This window comes from Mesocricetus auratus, unplaced genomic scaffold (assembly GCF_017639785.1).
Source record: "Mesocricetus auratus isolate SY011 unplaced genomic scaffold, BCM_Maur_2.0 Super-Scaffold_100006, whole genome shotgun sequence".
In the NCBI taxonomy this organism is placed as follows: Eukaryota; Metazoa; Chordata; class Mammalia; order Rodentia; family Cricetidae; genus Mesocricetus; species Mesocricetus auratus.
In genome coordinates this window covers 8123720-8135086 of record NW_024429190.1, presented here as the reverse complement: position 1 = coordinate 8135086, position 11367 = coordinate 8123720, and the positions used below count along the sequence as shown (strand labels likewise).

The 11367-nt window shown below is 41.2% G+C and overlaps 1 long non-coding RNA gene across 1 annotated transcript; it reads right to left on the bottom strand.

Moving 5' to 3' along the window:
- Window positions 1–8834: 8834 nt before the first annotated feature.
- LOC110343344 lies at window positions 8835–9557 on the bottom strand. Its single transcript, XR_002385601.2, has 3 exons — window positions 9439–9557; window positions 9127–9202; window positions 8835–9032 (listed from the first exon to the last, which is right to left on the bottom strand). It is a non-coding gene; the product is annotated as an uncharacterized LOC110343344 (long non-coding RNA).
- Between the last annotated feature and the right edge of the window lie 1810 nt (window positions 9558–11367).

Here is an 11367-nt window from a genome sequence, read left to right as displayed (position 1 = left end):
CAGAACGGCCTGAGCTGAACACAGAGCTCGGGGTTAGAAGCAGAGTTTCGCTCGCACGTGCTGACTGCAAATGTGTTCTTAACTTCTCCACACAGCAAGCATGTTCTCAGGGCACTTCTTTTCTGAATCGGCCCTGGGTTCTGGGGATACCTGAGTGAAGAAGGCATGCCTGGGTCTCTAGGAGCTCCTGGAATACTCAAAGATGCCAGAACTGTGGGGAAAGAATGTTCAGTTCCCTCAGAGCCAGGAATGTTTCTCCTCTGCTCCGCAGCAGCCTGGTCCTCAACAGAGCAGCCCGACAACTGCATTCCTGAGACCAGAGACAGCCTGTGATTCCCTCCTGAGCACCAGTCTAGCCCAGACTCCCTGCTTCTCAACAGAGAGGCTCTATGCTGTCAGTCTTGTCCTCTGTCTGAGTGAGGCACACACAAAAGTCCCTTGCTTGGTTTCTCCTTTACTTTCCAATCTGTAGATAAAGGGGCCTCTCTCTTGCCCACTTGGTAAAGTTAAATATCTGCTGAGCTGTCTGCCAGCACAATACTGACTTCTGCTGTTGAATATAGAATAAACTTACTGTGCTGCTCTGGATTTTGAGAAGCATCAGGTCTGCACTTTTGCATGCATTGTGTATGTGTTTGTTTGTGTACATATGTACATGCAGTGGCTTGTGTGTATATGTGTATGAAGTGTATGTGCATGTGTGCATTTGGTGTACATACACGTGTGTCCACATGTATTCTGTGTGTGTATTAATCTGTGCATGTAGTGTATGTATACATGTGTGCACATGTACATACAATGTGTATGCATATGCATACAGGGTATGCTCATGTGTGTACATGAAGTGTTTGTGCATGCAGAGTGTGTTCATTTCATGCAACCACGTTTATTCTTTTTGGAGTTGCTTTAAGTCCATCACTGTCTTCCCCATAAGCTCCACATCAGCATCTTTGTCTTTGGGGCACAACTGGCTCATTTCAGAACCATATTAGGAATGCGAATTTTCTGTCAATGAAATTGCAATATTATAACATGTATTTTACCATACCTCTGTTGCTATAAAGAGGACATGCGTTTTGCGTCTGAGCCCAATATCTTTGTTTTGCCCGTCTTCTCAGAGGTGTCTCTATGCCCTGCCGTTTTCCCTCGGTTTATTCTAACGTGTCTTTCCAATATCATGTAATATGTGTCAGCTCTAAACTTTCCCCAGTCTACCCTTCATCAGCTATCATCATTCTTTCCAGTTCTCTGATTTAGTGAGGTAGGATTGATAAGTAAAAATATGTGTATAATTAAACTTAGTGATTACTTGATAATATATGTTCACTGTAAAATGATTTTCACAATCAAGCCAATTAAGATATTCATGACTATATATGTGTGTTTGGATATGGGGAATATACTAAGATCTGTTCTTAGCAAATTTCAGGCATATGATGTGGTGTTAGTAACTACTGTCCCCATGATGCACAGGACACCTCACGAACTTATAATTTAAATCGTGCTTTCGTTAAATATCTTCCCGTTTCCCATACCCTGGCCTCCTCTCTCTGCTTCTAGGAGGAGGATGTTTATACTCCACGTGTTAGCAGAATCATTTGACCATTTGAGACTCCATGCCTGGCTCACTCAGTTTAACATATATCTCCCTGGTTTATTTAACACACATTTCTTAACACAGAGGAAGGACAGTATTGCTAGGGTGAGTTATGTCCCTGTGTGTGCACCTGTGTATTGAAATCCACCTTGCTCTTTAGTGGATAATCTGCAATAAATTCCCACTTTGAATGCTCATTTTCTCACTAGTCACAATCACTAGAGTCACAGGTTCCTACGGTCAATATGTAATCTCTGCTTAAGATGAAAGTCATTCAGCATAATATTTTCTAAATCATATCCTTTTATACCCACAGATGACAGTAGCCCTCATCTCTCCTCATCAAAGAAGACTCTCTTTACAGCAAACAGAAAACTACAAATGGGTGCAGCTGGGACCCCACAATCAATGGATCCCAATAATTCAGTGAACACATCTGCAGCACAGTTCCTGCATCCATGGCTCAGGGAACATTGTGGAAAAGAGGCCAAAGGACATGAAGAGAATGTGTCTCCTGGAAATGGCAAAACAAGACCTGAATAATGACACTGTCAATGCTAAGGTAGAAAAGGAAAACAATCACCTGAGGTCCTACCGCTAGACAAAGAACAATTAATGACTGCTGAGAGAGGAAGAGTTAGCCCTTTTCAGGGATGTACTTTCTTTCTTTTTTATTAAAACAATCATTTCTCAGTTTACACACCAATCTCAATTCCCACTTCCTCCCTGTCTCCTGCTCCTCCTACCTCCCCCACCACCCCACATTCATTCCTCAGAGTGGGTAAGGCTTTCCATGGGGAGTCAACAAAGTCTGGAAAATCACTTTGAGGCAGGACCAAGACCCTTTCCCCTATATCTAGGTTGAGCAAGGTATCCCTCCAAAGAGAATGAGCTCCATAAAACCAGTTCAAACACCAGGGATAAATCCTGGTCCCACTGCCAGTGGCCCCACAGACTGCCCAAGCCACACAACTGTCACCCACATTCAGAGGGCCTAGCTTGGTCCTATGCAGATTCCCCACTGTCAATTCAGAAGTCAGTGAGCTCCCACTAGCTTAGGTCAGTTGTTTCTGTGGGTTTCCCCAAAATGGTCTTGACCACTTTGCTCATATTATTGCTCCTCCCTCTCTTTGACTGGATTCTGAGGGCTCAGTACTTAGCTGTGGATCTCTGCATCTGCTTCCATCAGTTGAAGGATGAAGGTGCTATGATGATAATTAAGACAGTGATCAATCTGATTTCAGGGGAAGGCCAGGCCAGGCACCCTTTCCACTAATGTTAAGGGTCTTAGCTGTGGTCATCCTTGTGGATTCCTGGGAATTTTCCTAGTGCCAGACTTCTTGCTAGCCCCATAATGGCTCCCTCAATCAAGATATTTATTTCCTTGCTCTCCCTCTCTGTCCTTCCCCTGTCTTGACCATCTGATTCCCTCATGTTCTCATACTCTCTCCCCTTCTCTCCTTCTCTCCTCCAACTCCCAATTTTTTCAGGAGATATTGGCTATTTTCTCTTCCAAGGGGAAGCCATGTATGTCTTTCTTAGGATTATCCTTGTTCCTTAGTTTCTTAGTGTTACAGACAATAAGCTGTTTATCTTTTGATTTATGTCTAGTATCTACTTATAAGTGACTACACACTGTGTTTGTCTTTCTATGTCTGGGTTACCTCAGGATGGATTTTTTTCTAGTTCCATCCATTTGCCTGTGAATTTCAAGATGTCATTGTTTGTTTGTTTTACTACTAATACTCCATTGTATAAATATACCACATTTTCTTTATCCATTCTCTTGAGGGGCATATAAGCTGTTTCCAGATTCTGGATATTATGAATAATGCTGCTATGAACACAGTTGGGCAAATGTCTCCTTGTGGTATGAGTGTGAATCCTTTGAGTATAAGCCCAAAAGTGTTATTGCTGGGTCTTGAGATAGACTGATTCCCAATTTTCTGAGAAACTGCCGTACTGATTTCCAAGTGGCTCTACAAGTTTTGCACTCCCACCAGCAATGAAGGAGTGTTCCCCTTGCTCCACATCCTCTTCAGCATAAATAAGCTATAGTCAGTGTTTTTGATCTTAGCAATTCTGACTGGTATAAAATGGTATCTCAGAGTCATTTTTATTTGTTTTTCAGGGATGAACTTTCGGGAAAAAAGTGAGCCCTGAAATAACAAACACATGAACAACCAAATGTACTCAGAAGGTTATATTTAGCTATTTGTACATCTCTATTACTCCTTCCTCCTCCCTTGTGTACGTGTGTGTGTGTGTGTGTAAAACAATAATAAACAAAGAAGAATAATCTATCAGTTTGAAAGGGAGTGAGGGGAAGATGTGGGAAGAAGGAGGAAAGGGGACTGAGAGAATTATTTATATTTTAATTTAAAATATATTTTTGAAATTAAATTAAGAAGTAAAAAATGTAAAAAAAATCTGAAGAGAGATACATATGTGAGAAAAGGGAATTGCCTACAGTGGACTTTGTGCTGAAGAGAAGTCCTGCGTGTCAGTGTGAGCTGAGGAGAAGTTCTGTATGCCAGTGTGAGCTGAGAAGTCCTGTATGCTATTGTGAATTGTGGAGGAACCCTACATACCAGTGTGAACTGTGGAGAGGTCCTGTTTGCCAGTGTGAACTGGGAATAACAAGAATTGCAGAGCAAGGATAAAATTATCTGCAGGGATATAGTCCCAGTGCAATCAATCACTACTGATGAGACAATTTTCAAGAGAATAAATTGGCATAATGAAAAATTCAACACCTAAGGAGTTCATGGACAAGACAAATGGTTGAAAGGCAAGGTTTAAGGAAGACCAAATTCAGTGCTAAAAACTGATTCTTATATTGTGCTGGCTTCATGGCATTGTAACCTGGATCTCTTCCTGAAGCATCTCTGCCTATGTATCTAATTGCAAGATGGATTGAGTTACATCTTTAATGTTCACAACACTGTTTGAAGATATCCTGTGTTTTACAGCAACTTATTATATATTCTTACATAAAATATAACATCTAAATTCAGTATACTGGGGCTAAAAATTGTAAGCTGAAGGGTCCGTGTTAGGGCTTAATAAAACTCCAATAACGCTGTGATGTCAGCTTTGCTAAGTTAGGTTTTATGTGTTTGCAGAATATACTGACCTTAGTAATTTTTACTTTTTCCATTTAGAGCTCTGGTGCCAGGAATGAGTCAGGGAAGCCATGATGTTCTAATTGCACACTGTACTCTGAATGTGGGAATGGCCTTTTGAAGTTAAAAAGGCCTAGGTAGAAGACACGCACCCTGTGAGCAGGCTCTCAGGCTAGTCACCAGCTTTCTTAGATAGGATTTATACTGCTGTGGAAAGCCCCATGACCATGGCAACTCTTGTAAAGGAAAACACTTAATTGTGGCGGCGGCTTACAGTTTCAGAGGTTCAGTCCATTGTCATCATGGCAGGAATATGAGTGTGCAGGCAGACATGGTGCTGGAGAAGGAGCTGCTACATGTCGCTATGCAGGAAACAGGAAGAAGACTGGAATACCGGGAAGCATCTCGATTATGGAAGACCTCAATATTTCTTTCACTAGAATTAGAACTTTACTACCAAGTAGGGAATGAGCTTCTTATTGGTTTACATACCAGGGAGAAAGAAACTCTTACTGAGGAAAAGGACAATGGATGGCACTACAGTTTAAAAACAATGTTCCCAACTTAGAGATTTCTGGGCTAGGTACTCAGATCAACAGAGTCATTTCCTACAGTTGGAAAGGCTCATAAACCAGGTAGTGTCTGGGCTCATATCCCCATTCTTCTGCATCACGTATTTTCTCTAAATCCCAGTCTTCTCAGATAAAATATGGACTGCACAGTATGTCTATAAATTTAAACATGACATTAAATGAAAAGCAACAGAAAGAATAATGTGAGGATAAGCCACAAGTGATGTAAAAACTATGGGATTTGCGTTGGGTATTCATCACTTTCTGCCCATACTGAGCAGGACACCATGAGCTGTTTATACCCCTTGTCAACAGTGGTCTCAGAAGCTGACACATGGGATCAAGAACCATCCCATGGAAGGAGAAAAGATGACTTCCTGGGACCTTGAAGGGAACAGGAACCAGCAGAGACAGGAGCCAAGTTTAACACATGTCACATTATTCTGTCCAGTCAGGGGAACCATAGATGTGGTTCCTGAAGACACTGTGGCACCCAGGAACCATCACCCTTCAGCACTGTCTACAACTCTGAGCCTGGCACTGAGTGACTGCCCTTCTGTGCTTGTGGTCTGTTTCTGCTTCTTCAGTTCAGATTAGAGGGCGTTGTATGACCAAGTTTGATGGTCAGCATTCTGTGTGAGCGGAGTAAACTGAGGTAAAAAATCAAGATCACTGTCCAAATAGATGGGGATGATTGAAAACTTCAATGACATGAAGGGAGGCAAGGAGGCCAACCTTGGATAGCTGCTCTTGGCCTCCCCAGGCCATGTCCTGATGCCTTCTGATGGAATTCATGCAGTAACCCTGACAAGTCAGGGAGCAGGACAAGGCAGTCTTTTCTCCCTCCCTCCTTCCTCTTGGACTAGTCAATGGAGACTCTGATGGAAACATTAAAAGGAATTGCAACAATTCTCCTTTTGATGTTTTGTTTTTCTTTCCCTCCTTTTGAAACATCGTTTTGTGTCCAACTGTTTCACTAGTTTGTGCTCTCAGTAGGACCATGACTCAGTCCCACAGCCTCTTGTTCTGATGCTGACCAATATGAGTTTGAAGGCAATGACCTTAATTTTATCACTATGAAAGGCAGTACTGATATAAAACCTTTTTCTAGGTTGTTCCAAGGAATAAATTAAATACTTATGGAACTCATCACTCAGATTATGATCTTTGTATTACTTCCTAAATTACACTTTCACTCCTGGATATGGTCTAAGCCACAATCAAGCACCACACTTCATAGGGAACAGATGGGTAATAAGCACTTCTTAGAGGGGGGAAAGACACAAAGGGAACATGAGAAACACAAACAAAGGAAGACGTTCATCATTTTGGTCTTGAACTGGAGACACGATCTAGAGGAAAATCTTAGGCCAGTGTATAGGGCATGAATAAGAAGAAATGGTATGCAGTGTCAGTCAAACGACAGGACTGTGTAAAACATGAAGTAGAATACCCGTGCCACTACCAAAAGTGAGATACTCAGAAGCATCTGCAGTGTATGCTGGGAGGAAAGATGGTGAGCAGTGGAAATTCAGACTTAGGAAGCTCCCATTTAGTTAAATAAAGCTGCACGAATATATAAAAAACATTCAAAGTTAGAGGAAGTCTGTTTCTCAGTTATTACTGTTATGTCACCCAGAAGTCAGGGTCAATCATTGTCCAACAAGCTGAAAAGGGTGACCATACTGAGCAGGGACATTGGTCTCATGTACTCCCTCCAGGAGGGCTTGCACCTCAAGCCTGTCAGGACAAACATTTCTAGCATACAAAACCTGGCACAGTCAGGGCCAACACAGCCCCTGTACTGGATCCTTCATTTTCAGAAGACCTACTGGTTTTGATGTAATCATCAAAGGCTAATGGAAAAAAACTAATATTATTTCATTGTTTAAAGGAAAATTAGGGGACATCTGGAATTAACTTTGAATGGGAAAGACACTGACTTCATGGACAAAGTAGAGAAAGAATGAAGTCCAGGAGGAGGAGCTCAACATCGGGAGGAGGTTGAGGACACAGGCCACTGAGGCACCCTCTGAAAACCAAGCATTTCTTTTTGCTATGCTCATGGCATGCTTTGACAGATTTTAATTCTAGAGGGAAATGGGCTGGAACAAAATTTTACAATTAGATGAATTGGCCTGGAGCCTTGGCTATCACTAAAAGTATCTGAAGAAAAAAAAGTGACTTAATTTGTGACCCTACATTCAAAGACAGCAGATAAAATACAGGGTGTCAAATATCAAAAAAGCAGCAAATTATGTGTCAGTGTAATACAATAATAATATGTAAAACTACGACTCTTAATTAATTAAAAATTGATATATGATTTTCTCCCTTCAAACCCTCCTATCTACAACCCAACCTGCTCTCTCATATACATGGCCTTTTTTCTTAATTGTTGATACATACACACATATATGTCAACATACACTCATTAGGATATATGTGTGTGCATGTGTGTGTCCATTGTTCTCTGTAATTTGATTAGTTGTGGTTTTCTGTAATGGTTGTGTAAGACATCTATAGCATACATGAGATCCAATTTTAACTAGGTGTCTTGTGTATTTTGAATAACTGGAATCCATGTTTGAGATGGATTAATATTTAATAGTAGAGATAGGAATACTGACACATATAGTGGTGTGGGCACTGATAGCAGAGCGAATAACTTCTAAAAACTACTCTAAACAGTAACTATGAACATGTTTCTGTTTTATTTTGAGAATAAGGATCATGTTGTGTACATTTTCATAGTCCCATTGTCTTGCACATTTGATTCGGATTAATTTCTGTTATAGTATAAAATGAAATAAAAACAAAGGATTTCAATAATAAAACTTACCAACAGGCAACTAATTTATGCAGCTCATGCATCTGAATGAAGTCTATGTCCTCTATATTGACCCTACTGCACCAGCACAGCTAGTTTGCTTGTTAGGGATGGATGACCATGCATGTATATACAGCTATGTACAGGGTTTCTGGTGTGTGTTTGGTGCTATCTTGTTTGTTTGCTTAGAAACAGTCTCCCTATGCAGATTATGATGATCTCAAACTTGTGATTCTCCTGCCTCAGCCTGCAGAGGGCTGGGATTATAGTCATGCACCAGCCTACTGGATATACAATTATTTCTAATCTATCCAACTATAGATGGACATATATGGCTATTGTAAATAATATTGTAATGTATACAAACTTGTAGATATTTCTTCAAGATACTTATTTCAACATGCTGGATGGATCATACTGAAATTCAGTATATACACTGGAGTAAGTTCATTCTAGAAGCCAGGCACACAACATGGTGCCATTAGCTAGTAATGCAGTACACTATGCTTAAAATATAAGAGTGGGTCTCTTGTTGAGTGTTTTTGCTACAATAAATAAACAAACAAATGAAAATAACACAGAGAAAGGTTGTGTTGATGTTATCACAGAGAGACACATCAAAATATAACAAACAAATGTATACCATTTCATTAAATTGCAGCAAAGTTTTAAAAATACTTAAGCTATTCAAAAGCATTTAATTTAGGACACTTGCCTTGAATAACAACCTCTATTTACCCTGACTCCTGAGATGGCCAGAAGGAGGGGATGTTCCTGTGGCTTGTTTCCCAAAACGTCCTTGGGAAAGGCAGATTCCTGGCATCTGATGCTGACATTTGCTTTCTGTGCTGACTTCTGGTGGCCAGCAGATAGCTCAGCAAAAGAGCATCAGACATGGAATACTTCCCCTGGAAGAGAGGTTCACATGCTTCAAACAGAGCAGAAAGAAGGCAGAGAGAAGATTAAGTGAAATTGCATGAATTTACACAAATATGAAAATACCTGGCCATGCACGATGTAACTTAGCCCATGATAATGGCAAGTTTTGCCCTACACTCAGGAGGCCCATTGTTATTTTCTAGAAAACAGGAAGAGAAATGGACATTGAGATCTAAGTCATATTATTTGCATAATCTGAATTTTCAGTCTAATGAGTGTATCTAATGACAGCAAAGTAACAAAGTCCAGGAAGAGAGATGTACTTATTCCAGGAAGCCTCACCAGTTTTTATGAAACTCAGTTCGGATGTGACTCCCTGGACCTTATAGACTGGGCAACCCCATCCTTTGGGTTTCCACCTGAGGTCCTCCTTACCAGGATCATTCTTCTATAGGCAGAGCAGTCAGGGTGAAGAGAGAAAAGACTGTGGATCACATCAGCCATATTGTTCTGGTTTCAGCATGCAGTTCTTAAATACGGCTTCTCGTCTCTACTAAAAGAAAATCACATCACAGTAGATGAGATATAGGGTTACATGTATGTGCCTAACATTTTCCTTGAGTGCTAGAAACTAGAACAGAGAACCTTTGGGAAACTGTTTTGGAATGACAGTCCTAAAACATAAATTATCTCTCCTCCCTGATTAATAATCTACCAAGTTAAAAACTGCAATGACTGCATTTGAATTTATTCAAAAGCGGCCTAACTTCCTTTGATGATTCCCCCTCCCTTTTTCCCTGGAATCACCCGAGCACCTCCTGTGGTGTTGAGGGTGTGGCTGGTGTGGCCTAGGGAGCAGGAGAAATATGCACATGCTATCAGTTTTACAAAGCCTTGCTCTCACTGGTGAAATCTGAGCATATCTCAGCTCTTGGCTGTCCATGCTCACACATTCACAAAGAAGGGCAGGAGACTGGTGGAAGGGGATCAAGTCTTTGTAGTCTGTGCCTACAAAGACAGACCTGGGAGGCCTGTCAGATGTCTCCAAGACTCGCCTCTCCAGGCACATACATTAAAGTTAATTCACCCACAATTTCTTCCAAAGCAATGATGGCAAGTATTATGCCCCTACCCCTGCTTGTGTGCAAGCCATTCCACACTGAACTTTTGTGTCAGGCTCCTCTGCTACGCTCCAAGTTCACATATCCAACTTCCCTGTTGGAAGTCTTCCTGAGAGGCATGGACTTGCCAAGGACAACAAGTCCCAAACTGAGTCCGTAGTCTCTCTTCCCCATTCTGACTGGATCCCCTCCCACTTATCAAACTTAAACCATTCCAGGTGGACCAACGAATAAAGAGCCTCAGCCCCCAGGAGAAGCTGGCTTCATCTGTGGGCATCCAGTACCTCTTTCAAACTCCTGGCCCTGTGTTCCAAGAAGATGCACTTACAAGCCACAGGGCCCTGGCCCAAAGAGGCAAATGTCACAAGGAATTCAAGAACGTTGTTGTTTGCCAAATACTGGACATACGATCATTCTCCATCCACAGGCATTTGGGTTGTCCCCCAGTTTTCCTGTACCGTTAATGCTACATTTCACATTAGCACTGCTGTGAGCATGGGATTTAATAACAGGTGTTTCTATTTGCCCTTTTAAATGGACCACTTTCCTCTGCTCCTTCATCTTATTCCTGGTGCCTCTATGGGACACTGACTGCTACAGACACCACCCAGTTAGATGGATGACCCCTAAGCTTGGCATAATTGGTTTAGAAAGAGTTCTCATAGCAATTGGCCTTCACTGAAAGCTGAAGGCAGATTTACCAGTATCAGTTCCTCCAAGGGGTATCTTGAGAGTGTCCTGGATAGTGATGACATCAGAGAAAGCTTCTTACTCCTAGAATAACTAGCCCAAACTGTGTCAGCCTTTGGGGGAATTATTGGACATGAGACATTGTCAGGAACTCAGCATTTATTTTCCTTTTCCATCTGTGTTATGTATATCATGAATGTACACATCCATGAGGGGGGGAAGAAAAGACAAACATTTGAGCCTTCAAATTACAGTTAGCTTGGAAGTAATTTGTGTGGCTGTATACAGCTTAAAGACTTCAGCATCATGATGTATGAATATTCTTGGTCACAGTAGGAATCACCACCCCCCAAGCACGAAAAACACTTTTAGTTATCTTTAAATTGTGATCAATGTGCACATTTGTAATGATTTTCTGGCCTTTCTCAATGATAATTTGTGTTGTGAGTTAAGAGCTGAAGAAATGATACTGAAATTTGGATGTTACAATATATTTTACTAACTGCATTGCTCAAGGGAATAGCTAGGATTTTTAAAGTGAATGATAAAATTC